Source organism: Sorex fumeus, unplaced genomic scaffold (assembly GCF_029834395.1).
Source record: "Sorex fumeus unplaced genomic scaffold, SorFum_2.1 ptg000054l, whole genome shotgun sequence".
In the NCBI taxonomy this organism is placed as follows: Eukaryota; Metazoa; Chordata; class Mammalia; order Eulipotyphla; family Soricidae; genus Sorex; species Sorex fumeus.
In genome coordinates, this window is record NW_026606111.1 from 11,643,234 (window position 1) to 11,657,182 (window position 13,949).

The following is a 13,949-nucleotide window of genomic DNA, read 5'->3' on the forward strand; positions in this document are numbered from 1 at the left end:
GACTAATCCCAGTTTGTTCTCTAGCATCAACAGGCACCAACATCAAAGCACAAAACTGAGAGCAGGTACTGAATATTACTAGGTATGAGCCCAAAACTCAAATATCAAAAAAATATGCATATAAAATAACTTTCCAGAAACCCTTAGTTATTTACAATTCATTGACCAAAACAAATTAAAAGAAAAAAGTTTGGTCTACTTTATCTGCAAAGGATATGATATGGCAAATATTTAGATACACACATTATTTTTTGTCCTGAACTAAATTATTGTTGTGTTGATAAAGGGTAAAATAAAATAAATAGTAGAAAGAAAATTTATTTATTCATCAAATTCAACATTTTTAAAAAAATCTATGTAAATATTAAAAAACTTCAAATATCAGCAAGGAGAGTTGCAGTGTGGGTCTTTAGTGTGACTTAGGGGTATTTTGCAAGCTGCTGGAACCAGCTCCCCCTTCCTTTGAGCTCTGCCTCCCCTTAGAAATAGGCCCAGTAATATGAGCCAGAGACCAGACTCATTTGGGATGGTAATTTTTTAAACAACATTAGTCTTTAATACATGCATTTACATGCAAATGCAAAAAGAAAAAAACCTTAAGAATGATGATGTGGAGGAAACAGCTATGTATAAGAAAAGGATTGTGACTGTAAAATGTAAGGTGAAGGGTAGGTGGCAATTTCACAGGGTGACAAAGTCTTGCAATTGACCTCCCTAGAAAAGCAGCCCTTTGAGGGGAGGGACTTCCCAGAGTAAGGCATCATATTAAAGGTCCACACCATAACTCCTGCCTGACCTTCTATTTGCTGCTCCACCATCTCAGGTGAGTCTGTGTCTGATATCATTGGGCCTGTTCTGAACAGAAGCCAGAGCTCCGACAAGAGGAAGAGCTCTTCCCCTACGTGGGTCCCAGCAGCCTCCATACCCGACCTGCAGTCATATTAAGGACCCACACCACAGCTTCTGAAGTGATAGATCTATGCAACTAATTATATACTACTCAAAGTGATTCTTCTTGTAATTCTGTGAGTACAGGCAGAGAAGACAGAGAGCAACTTTTAGCTAATCCCTCACCACCTTCCTGGAGGTGGAGGTTACGGTGGAGTAACCTGGAGGTTACTACTACAAAACTCACCCCACCACAAAAAGAACATTAGAAGACCAATGGGGAAACTTGTAGAAACCCAAAAGCTCAATGAGCAAAAACAATAAAGACATAAAAAACAGCAGAATATCCTCAGACAGAGTCTTTAACAGTTCTATCATGGAATATTCAATGAGTTTAAAGAAATGATAGCACAGGATCAGTGTAACAACAGATGGATTTTATTATTAGATGACATTTTCCTAAATGTCAATTAGGTAAAGTTGTTTGAAGTACTACTCAGAGTCTAAATCCTTTTTAATCTCTTAACTACTTTTATAAGTCAAGGCTTTAAGGGTATTAACTATTTGGCTATTGTCAATTTTTATATTTCCACAAAAAAACTTATCAGATTTCTCTGCATATTTTTGAAACTCTGTCATGTGCATACACATATGGATTTTTATGCTTATTTTTGAATGATCTCTTTTATAATAAAATAGCATATTAAAATTAAAAAAATGATAAGACATTAATCAGAGCACAAGTATGAAACTCAAAATGAACAAGCTATTATAGTCAGAAATGACAGAATTGAAAAACATCATAGATGGTATGAAAAAGTCAATAGAAGTTCTGAACAACAGGATAATAGAAACTGAGCAAAAGTTTGAGGACCTCCAAGATGAGAAGGAGGAAATCAGTAGGAAACAGAAGTGGAAAATAGTCTGAAAGGAAATGAACAGCATACTAAAGAACTATGGGACGATTTTTACAAGAGCAATATAAGAATCATTTGAGTCTCTGAAGAACAGGAAGACAAATGTGAAGAAACAACAGTTAAAGAAATAATTGATGAGAACTTCCTATAGTTGAGAATTACAGGCAATGAGATCCCAAGAGCCTAAAGGATCCCTGTGAAAATAATCAATTAGGGAAACTTTAAGACACATTATACTCAAAATAACAAAATATAAGGATAGAAATAGCATATTTAAAGCAGTAAAATCAAAACAGGTACTTATATAAAAAAGAAAGCCCATAATATGTACGCCAGACATATCAAATGAGACTCTAAAAGTCAGAAGAATATGGAAAGATATAGTTCAAAAACTCAACAATAGGAACACCTTACCAATAGTACTCTATTAAGCAAGATTATTATTCATATTTGAAGGAACTATACAGTTTCATGGGTAGGCAACTAGCCCTACCCATGGAATTCATTGTCCTGAAACCAGTTTTGCAAGAAGCATTAAAAGAGCTCCATGGGAGGACAGGAGAAACTTATGTGATGTTAAATACGCCACTCGCTAATGGTATATGTGATTGTACTCTACTAGATGAAGAAAGGTTAAAAGCATAAGCAATAAATCATTACAAGTTGACTTTTATTTACTTATTTTTTAATAATTGAATTTGCCATTCTTTTAATTTTTTTGGACCAAGTAATATAAAATAGGTAAAGGTAAAGGCCCTCCTGTTGATCGTCGATTTGCTCGAGCGGGTCCAGTAACGTCTCCATTGGAGACTTTGTTGTTACTGTGTCTGGCATATCGAATACTCTCGGTAGCTTGCCAGGGTCTCCGAGAGGGGCGGAGGAATCGAACTCGGGTCGGCCATGTTGGCCGCTTGTAAGGCGAACACCCTACCGCTGCGCTATCGCTCCAGTGGGGGTAATATAAGTAATATAAGTAATATAAAATAAATTTCAAAAATAATTCTATATTGTCTGTCTGTCTGTCTTCCAGTTGTTCATCGATTTGCTCGAGCAGGCCCAGTAACGTCTCCATCTTGAGACTTTGTTGTTACTGTGTTTGGCATATCGAATACATCACAGGAAGCTTGCCAGGCTCTGCCGTGCGGGCGAGATACTCTTGGTAACTTGCTGGGCTCTCCGAGAGGGGTGGAGGAATCGAACTCGGGTTGGCCATGTTGGCTGCGTGCAAGGCAAAAGCCCTACCACTGTAACCACCCATATTTGAATTTTAACTAGATAACTATTATTTCTCATATATGGCTAAACCATGGTGAAAAAATAGTAGAACATACTGATCAAAAATCAATTTTTAATTTTTATTGAAGACTTTGGATTCTCTTAGAATAAATATTTTGCTTAAGATTGATTCAAGTGTGAGAAACTCATCCTTGGCAAAAAACAGAAAAAAAGTCTTCATATTGGTAATTGGTGTATCAAATTCTAACACTGTTCTGAAACCTTTATTTATTAATTTACTTATTTTATCTCAATCCAAACTAAACCCTTCCTACCACTGGAATTTTTCCAAGTGAATTTGGAGGCATGTATGAAGGATATGATTTTAAATGGTACATTATTTATAAACAGATGGAAATAGTACAAAAGTGGATTTTCCTGCACTGATGGGTTCTTGAGAATTGTATGAAAGATATGCATATAGGCTTAGAATATTAAAATTAGAGTTTATTGTATAGTTTAAATAAATGGGTTTGGGTTTCTCCCCTTTTGTCCAAGCCTTTTCTTTATCTGTGAATGACATTGCTAGTCCTGTCCCTGGTACTGCCTGTTTTGTGTACCAGTCCTATCCCAGATGCTCTACTAGCCTCCAGTGTAGTGTGGCCAGGTCCAGTCCCTGTGTGGCTCTCTATCCTGTCCACACTTTTGTAATCTAAAGATATGTCTATGTGTCTTTTCCAGACTCTACCGCCATGAGCCCCTGACATCTTGTCTTAGGTTTTCTCAATATCTGCCACAGTTATGTGCACGTGGGCAAGATCTCTGTAGTCAGTAGCTGGTCTTCTTACTGTACCCCAGCAGTTTCTGTCATCCTGTCCTGGTTTTCCTAGTCTTTGGCCTTAGCCATGTGTTCATGGATTAAATTCCTCTCCTTAATATCTGTTGCAGCCTGGGCATCCAAGCACTGCCTGAAACTGATTTTTCCTGGGAATCTGGGACCTAACAGTATTCTACCCCTGTCTGGGCCTATGAAGACTGATAGTACTTGGCCATCTCTCTGAGTATAGGCACCCTACCTGATCCTGCAGTCTACTAGGCATGTGTGAAGTGAAAGATGTAGGTCTGGGGTGAGAGATTCCAGAGAGAGAGAAAGGTGGGGGTGGGGGGGGGGGGCTTGGGGACTCCTTTTATTGGCTCCCATATCCTATACTCAGCCACTCTGTTATCTATTTTGTTTGGCTACCTATTCCATTAGTAATATTTAAAGTTACTGACTAAATTTACCTGGTGTTTCACCCATCTATTCCAGTTATATTAAATGCCATCTAAATTAATCACTAGGCACTAAGTTTTCTTCATTGAGTGTAATATAAAAATGTGGGAGGGATTCTCTACTCAGTAACATAATATTTATAAAGGTTCACTGTGCATCTATGATAGCAGGTGGTGGTAGCATCAAATATATACAAATTACTTTGGAAAATACTCTATTTGCAGGTACACACACATGCACACAGATAAACACAAATACACTTACAAAAAATAGGCAACAACGACAAGTATCAAGAGGTTAGGTAAGGAGTGAAAGGAGAGTGACTATCCACACATCTGTTGGCTAAAGTGGAGTCTTCAATGAGAAACTGTGTGAGACTCAGCAGTGGAACTGCCAAGAGGTTAAAGTGGCCTCTAGTGACTGCGATTTGCATAATCATAAGTTATGCAGATGAGGCGCACGCCATAGTGGCTCATCTCTGTTCCTTCGTGATTCCCAGGTTCTTAAAAGTATTGAGTAATAAAGATGCTCAGACTCAGAGCTGGAAAGTACAAAAGCTGATTGGAAAGTAGAAAAGAAGCTCCCCAAGTAGATGGTAAGTGGCCACAAGTTTGGGCTCAGCCACTGAGTGAGACATACAGGAATAGGACAGATATTTCAAGGTTTTGAAATTATCATTACTGATGTTGGGTATTTTTAGCTATCAATGAATATCACTTGGGGTAAAAAAGTGTAGGACTCATTTTTTTTGAATTTGTAAGTGCTAGATATATCTGTGTACTTGATGTAAGCCTGAGGATGAATCCTCTGTTCCATTCTGGAATGTGTTCACCATCTTCCCTATATAGTTGTCATTATCATGTTAGGGTTGCTTACATGTATAAGATAGGGGAAAAAAAGTAAAAAATTCTGTTATTTCCAATATCGTATATATAGCTGAAAACTGTTAAGTCAGACCAACATTAACTTCTAAAACTGAGTGGGAGAGATGAGGAGACTTTTCTGACATTTTGCCTAGAAAAAAAAATGCCAAGAGAAAGAAATTCTCTAATACTCCTCTCTTAAAGTCAGAAAAAGATGTCCTGTATCTCCTAAGACTGAAAATAAGTGGCAAATCTGAGCTACTTGAGGAAGTGTAGGATTTGAGAATCCTTCATTTGTGGCTTTTTTTTGTCATTTGTTCCTTAATCTTCCTATTTTATGCCCATAAAAATTTTTAAGATGGCTTTCATTTCAGGGTAATTGCTATCTAACAGTCTTTTAACTTTTAGTTTATAATATAAATGTAGTGGTTTTCAGTGTGCTGAGTTTTGCTTTATAAAAGCAGATATGTTATCACTAGTCTATTGTTTAGAACAAGAGGTCTAAAGGCCTAATTTGAGTAGAAGAAATCCTTCCCTGCAGCAATAGAAGGATTCAGTCTCAAGCATAATTTAAGAAAGAGACTGCAACAATAGAAGAACTATTATAATGAAAGTATACATGTTCTGACATATAAAAGTTTTCAAAAGTTTTCTTTTGTCACTTTGGTAGCACTGTAGCACTGTCCTCCCATTGTTCATTGATTTGCTTGAGCAGGCCCAGTAACATGTCTCCATTGTGACACTTGTTACTGTATTTGGCATATCTAATATGTCACGAGTAGCTTGCCAGGCTTAGCTGTGCAGGTGAGATACTCTAGGTAGCTTGCCGAGACGGGCGGAGGAATCGAACTCGGGTCGGCCATGTTGGCTGCGTGCAAGGCAAAAGCCCTACCGCTGTGCTATTTGTTACTTTGGTAATCCTCTAATGTCTCCTATGGGATAGATCACTTGTTCTGGCTTCATCATCAGTAGACTAAGCTAAAACTAAGCTAAGAGGTTGAGTACAGAATAAATCCTTGGTCAATTCATAGAAATCCAGGGGGAAATACTAACTTTTTCAAGTCCATGGTTTACTTCTATACAGAAAAGAACATATTAGCCTTTAGAAATTATGATCATACATTTATTAATAACATTGACCAAATCAACTTTAGCAAAAGAATCAAAAGGAGAGATAAAATTTGCTGCACTTTAAATGGGACAAAAAAGATGTAAGCCAAATTTTGGCTAAAAGAATTTACAGAAATTATGTTAATAATAGGTGGCATGTATTGAATTTCTCTTAAATAGTTGCCAATTACTACAAGTTTAGGGCCTTAAAATAATGACTATTATTTTATAGAGGTTTAGGTAGTTAGAATGCATTTAGATGTAACTACTCTATTAGGATTATTAGGGTCAAAAATCGCAGTGTGAATTGCTTGATTTCTTAATTAAAGTTTCCAAGTAAGAATTTACTTATAAGCTTATTTAGGTCTTTGGTATTATTTGGTTCTTTATGATTGTAGGATTGTGTTCCCTTTTGTCTTGGGTTGTTCCTGCTCCATTTTCAAGGTAGTGATCGTGTTTCATAATCTTTCTTACCATTTGATTCTCTTGAATGTCTTTACCAAGACATTTTTTTTTAGAGGTGAAAACTGCTTATTATAATTTTGAATATGACAAGATTAACTAATACATAATCGCAACTTTTCTTTTTTTTCTTTTCTTTTTAATTTTTATTAGTGAAACACCATGAGGTACAGTTATAGATTTACAAACAACCAAGACATCTTCTGATGTTCTCTCTGATGCTTTGAAAGAATGTGAAGCAGGCAGGCAGGTAAGTAGGGAAGGGCCCCTGTGGCAAGGAATTCTTTGGAAGTAACAAAACCAACTAGCCCTAAGACTGTCAGGACCCATCTTGTGGACACAGGAACTAAGGCCTGATAAGACCCTTACCTGGAGCCAGCACAGACCCAGAGAAGGCTGGATCACCCTCTCCAAGAATCACTAGCAGGAACAAAGGCCAGGAAAGGAATATCAAAGAAGATCATCAAATACTCTCAGCTCTACCCACCTCAGCAACCACACTAACAATGGACTCTTACCTAGGTAGAAAGTCCATGTGGAGCAACTTGGAATAAATCCTATAAAATCCAGATTAAAAAAAAGGATGTGCTTGCATATGCTGCCCAATTTCATGTGCTGCCTTTGCCCGTTTTGCTGCAGAGCACATGTGGTGCCCGAGTATATGTGTTGCCCTCGTCTCCCTACTTGAGATTCGTACTTTCTTCTTTTCAATGTGTACTTTCAATGTCTAATGCTGGGTTGTATGCTGGCACTCCCTCTCTATTCTATAGAAGTCCCTGTTCTCTCTTGAGGACGATATTCTTTCTCACACTCTCTCTCTCTCAATTTTCAAATCATGGTCATGGTCACGGACCTCCCGTTGTTCATCGATTTGCTCGAGCGGGCCCAGTAACATTGTGAGACTTGTTACTGTTTTTGGCATATTAAATACATCACGGGGAGCTTGCCAGGCTTTGCAGTGCGAAGATACCAAGATACTCTCGGTAGCTTGCAGGGCTCTCTGAGAGAAGCGGAGGAATCGAACTCAGGTCGGCCATGTTTGCTGCATGTAAGGCAAATACCCTACCCACTGTGCTATCGCTCCAGCCCAATTTTCAAATAAAATCTATTATACTTCACTGCTAGTCTCTTTCTGCAACTCTTTTCAGAGATGAAAATACAGGGATCTGAAAGTCCTGGATAAGGTCTAGGATTGACTTTCCTTTTCTGCAAGGAGCAAACCTCACAGTCCTAAATTTCCCCTTGAATTCCCCAGGTGACAGAGGTGAATAGAGAGAAAATGGCAGATTCACTTTTCTAGCCTGACACTTTTCACCACTTCACATATTCGTAAATCACTTGAGGACACCCACCAGCATCAGATGTAACTACGGCAAGTCCCATTGGGAATCTATAATAGTGTAATTATTTTAAGATCTCCCATTTGTTTGAAAAGTCCATTTCTTCCCATATAATGTAATTACAAATTCAGAGATTGTAAAACAAAACTCAAGAGTATGGGTGAATTCTTTCTACCATGGTTCTTTAGGCATTACAAAAACATCTTACGTGATAATAATTTAAGCAAATAATATTAATACTTAAAATTTTACATTCATGCAAAATAAGCATATCCTCAGCATATTATTTTCTCATTTATTGAAGCAAATAAAAATCTTTGCTTGGATAGTATGACTTAACACACATTATGTAATCTTCCAGTGACTCTAAATCAGAAATAATGCAGATTTGTCCATATCTAACTTAGTCAATTGATATAAGCACCACAGAAAATAAGTTACCATTAAACCATAAAGTATTTTAATAATTGAATTGATTTTTGTGCATTTTGGGAGAAAGTGTGCACCTCATGATGCTTTGGGTTTACTTCTGGCTTACTTTTCATGGATTACTCCTGGTGGTGCTAAGGGGACCTATATATCATGCTCAAGATCAAACCTGGGTTGCTTAGCCTTATACAGGGCAGGCTCCATATCCAATGTACTATCTCTCTGACCCCTAATTTCTTTCTTTCTTTTATTTTCCATCTAGATTAGACCATTCTCTGAATAAATGCTCCTGTTTTCCTTGGTTATTTAAAAAAATGTAAGGAAGAAAATGTAAGGAAAAAGCAAGTTTTAAGTGAGTTTAATTTTAGACAGCTGTGCTTTATTCATTTATATAATAATATTAATACTTGGGGTATTAGTATTTGGCATGTTCCCAACCATTTCAAGTATCTTACATTTTTTATTGAAAAAATTGCTTCCTTCCACCCGCTTCATAATGCACTTATTTCATTTTTTGTATGAAAATGAAATACAATTTTCTTTTGTATTTTATGAATACATGAAATATAAATTCATGTATTTGTAATGAATACTGGCAATATTCAGGCTACTGAGTAACCTGAGTAACTCAGGTTACTCCTAGGATGGTGCTCAGTTGCTCTTGACAGTTTTTGGGAGACCCTGCAGTGCTGGGATACAAAGCTTGCACTCATCCAGCTGATCTGTCTCTCCAATTCTGTTCTAAATTAAAAAACAAACAAACAACCTATGTTAATAGTAGTTTGACCTCATAGTTTTTGTATCATAATTGTGCTCTGTAAAAGATAGAACCATCAAGCTTATAAAAAGAAAACATGAAGCTTGTGAGTGGGGGAAAGAGTTGATGGAAAATATTTGGATAAAAAATGCCTCTTCAATATTATTTAGGTTCTTCTAAAGTTAGACTCATTTCGTGGATGAATTTTAGATCATCTACTTTTCTGAATTACTGAGAACATTACTGAATACAGTGGAAATTTAGTTTTGTGCTTCCTCCTTTAGTTTTGTGTAAAATCAGTATCCCTCAATGTATCAAAGTGTTAATCATCATTTGAGTTCACTGTTTCTTTAAAGACTGGTATGTGTTTCCTTCATTTAGAACACTTAATGTTTTCATTAGCTTGGAAGCTTGTTTTCCTTGTGGTAGACTAGAAAGAAAAGGGACAGAATGGATCATGCTGCTAAAAATCCTTTTTATATTTGGTTTTCCTTGGGGGCCACATCTGGTGGTTGTTCAAGGGAACTTCTGTACTGTTAGAGGTTGAATCAGGGTTGGCCATGTGTAAGGCAAGTGCTGTAACCCCTTTACTGTCTCCACATACCACTTCCAGCTTCTTAATTTATTTTTTCATTACAGTGGTAGGGAGTTTGCTTTGCACGTGGCCTGCCCGGCTGACCTGGGTTCAATTCCTCTGCCCCTCTCGGAGAGCCCGGCACGCTACCGAGAGTATCTTGCCTGCACAGCAAAGCCTGGCAAGTTACCCATGAGGTATTTGATATGCCAAACACAGTAACAACAAGTCTCACAATGGAGATGTTACTGGCCTGCTAGAGCAAATCAATGAACAATGGGAGGACAGTGCTACAGTGCTTATATTTAGGAATATTTAACACTTATGAACTTTGAGAATTTTATGAAAAATCCCTATAGTGCATATATATACAATTAGAATTTTTTAAATGATAATATTTATTTTTCCATTATGTGAAGAGATTATGTACTAGTTATAATAGAATCTTATATATCACACACTGTGCACTACAAAGTGATAAAGTGAAATATGAAATGTTATCCAGGGACGTAGCTCAGTGACATGCTTTGATGGCCATATTTTGATGTCCAACACTGCCCATATCACCACGTGCAATTCACAGTCACAAAAAAGTTCAATGCTTAGACATACCAACAACAAAATATTACATCTTGAAACCCAACATGGTACAGTACATGGTTTGTAGTCTGTCTATCAAGCTCTGGAAAAGTCAGTTTTGAAAGGATTTAATAGAAATCTCTAATGTACGTAAATAAAAGTAAAAATAAGCATACATATTAAAAGAATAAAAATATACAGGAAGTTGAATATTCTGTTCTTGACATCCCAATTCTAAAATTATTTCTGTGACATTTAACCTTCCACAAGATTAAGAAAACAAATCTATCTCAATGTTGCAATATTCCCCTTGCATAAGGAGAATATGGTAATAGGAGGCAATTGAATTATTTTTTTACCTTCTTTGGCCTCTATGCAGAACCAGTTTGTAAAATATTTAGGGAAAGAGATATTTTCCTTGAGAGAAAAATGTTGGATTCAAAGAAGAATTCAGTTAGTAGTGCTGTCTCTTACAATACATCTGCTTTGCCAGCTTGAAGTAAAAATTGAAATGGATATTTCAATTTATTCTAACATATTAACATGTTTTTTTCCCTTTCATTGCTATGCTTCCTATATCTTAAATTGAACTAAGTGCAGATTTAAAATTTTAAAAATCTTTCTAGAGTTTTTACTACTAAAATGATAACCTAAGATTGAGCCAGTAAAATAAAGACTGTCATAAATAAATTTGACATAGCTTTTAGTCTTTTCTATTCAAAGCCAAAACAACTTAAAAATAGTACACAAATGATTCTTAGTATTTTATTGCATTATATGTTGTATTAAAAAAGTGGCCTGCTATCAGCATATGAATAGTGGCAAATGAGAGTAATAATTGTTTTTTTTCTAGTATCTTAGTTTTTGTTCTACTTTTAATATTTTAAGGTAATTATTGCTTACAACACTATGTATATTTTAGGAGTATACATTCACACTTCTTCAAATGTATCTGTAGTTGATTTTAAACATGTTCTTGTGCCATGATTGAAATACTTATCATCAACAAAAAAAGAAAGATGCCAACATTATCATTGAGTTTTGAAATAATTCACAAAACCATTGTTCTTCCATCATTACAGATCCACCACTTTCTACACTTATCAAGAGTATTGGCATGTGTGTGAGAGCCAAAGGATTGGAATGAAATGATTTAATAAATAAATTCAAAACTAATATAAAAAATAAGATTGCAACCCAGCTGTCATGACCATAGAGAGTTGAGGGGCCAGTATGAAACATTTTGTTTTATTCCCAAAGCTTTGATTGGTCTGCCAACATACATTTGTGCTGTCACTCTGAGGACACTTCTAGTGGCACTGGTGGCAGGCAGCTCTTGATTGATGAGTGTTTGCGTCAATTTTATTATTTGTTGCATATTTTTTCCCTGACATGTTTAACTGAAAAAAATTTCATAGAAGAACTCTTACAATTATGTGAGTTAACCCACACCAGAATGCTATTTCAGTGTATACTGAAAACTGTATCAAAAGCAAACACATAAAAAAAAGTAGGTTCCTTGGAGATAAGAAAAATTGTGCCAGTTATGCAACATGATTGATATATTCTTACTAAAGAAAAAAGGAACAAAGATCTAATATCTAAAGAAGAAGTTGTAAATAAATCACATTTTAAAGACTTTTTTAAAATTGCTTCAAGCAATTTTTTTTTGGTAAAGAGCTAATTTGGTATCTCCCCATTGCAATCTTTATTTGAAAAAAGTCAAAAGACTCAAGATTGAGTCTTTAAATTGTAGCATTTTATTCTCTAAATATTAGTAAGCAGTGTGTAAAAGACTACAGTGGTTTCATACTACAAAATTGGCATTGTTATCTTATGAGTTATTGTAGATTTGTATACTGTTGGTGTCATATATCTGAGGTTGGTTCATGATGAAGCAACCATTTATATAAACTTGTATATTTTTAGTATTTTTAAAATTTGTAATCACTGTTGATTACAAAGTTCTAAAGTGATTCATTACTATTTTCAGGAATAAAATGTTCCAATACCAATCCCTTTGATAGTGTGTCCAATTCCTTCCACCAATGCACCCCATTTCTCTCCTCTCCCCTCACCTGCCTCTGGTGCAATTATTATTCCTCTTCGCAGTTTTCTTAGTGTTTCCTTCCATAATTTATCTTCCCCTAGCCTCCAATCCAGTGGTAAGTTTCCTATTGAAGAACACTTCTGCGATTCTTTTCTATTTCCTTTGCGGATTTGTTTTTCTCTTCTGAAATATCTTTGTATGGCACAGATGAGAGAGATCATTCTGTATCAGTCCTTCTCCCTCTAATGTCACTCAACATGGTAGTCTCCAGATAATCTACATAGCAACAAATGGAATGGTTTTACCTTTCTTACTGCCAAGTAGAATTCCGCTTTTTTCTTTTTATGTGTACTATGGTTTCTTTGCCCAGCTATCTCTTATTGGGCACTTGAATTATTTCTAGATTCTTACTATTGTGAATTGAGCTGCAGTGAACATAGGAATGCAGATGTCTTTTATGATTGTGAGCTTGGATTATCATCATATTTTGATGAGTGGGGATTTCTGGCTTGTATTGGAGATCAATTTCTGGTTTTTTGAGTAATGACTATATGAATTTCAAAAAGGGAGGTTAAGTCAACGTTCCCATCAATAATAAATGAGGATCCCTTTTCCCCTCACTTTCTCACCAACACTAGTTTTTATTGTTCTTTTTAATAAATGCTAGTCTCTCTGGTGTGAAGTGGCAGTACTCAATGTTGTTCTACCAGTGCTGTTTATTTTTTGGATATTAACATTTTATCAGAAGAGTGGTGAGCAAAAGGTCTTTCCTAAGAAAGAAAGAAAGGAAAGAAAAGAAAAGAAAAGAAAAGAAAGAAAAAGAAAAAGATATCAATGGTATCCGGGTAGGAAAGAAGTCAAGTTTTCACTGTTTGCAGATGATATGTTACTATACATAGAAAATCCTAAAGGCCACAAAAAAGAAAAAGCTCCTAGAAACAATAGATTTGCATAGTACAGTGGCAGGTTATAAAATCAATATGTAAAAGTTCATGGTGTTCCTTTATACAAATAATGAAAGTAAAAAAGAGATATTTAAAAAACAATCCCGAAGGCCTGAACGATAGTACAGCAGGTAGTATGTTTGCCTTACTTGTGGCTCACCTCAGTTTGATCCCTGGCATCCCATATTGTCCCCTAAGCACTGCCACTAGTAATTCATGAGTATAGAGTCAGGAGTAATTCCTGAGCATCACTGGGTGTCATAAGAAAGCTAAAAATAAGATAAAATAAAATAAAAACAATCCTGTTCACAACTGTGCCTCAGAAAATACATACCTTGGAATCAGCATAACTAGAGTTGAAGGACCTATACAAAGAAAATGGCAAAACACTATTTTAAGAAATAAAAGAAGACAAGTAAAAATGGAGACACATCCCCTCCTCGTGTTGTCAGAAGATTAACATAATCAAAAAGGCAATACTTCCCAAAACATTATACAGACTCAATGCAGTACCTATAATACTCCATGACATTTTTCAATGAAACAGA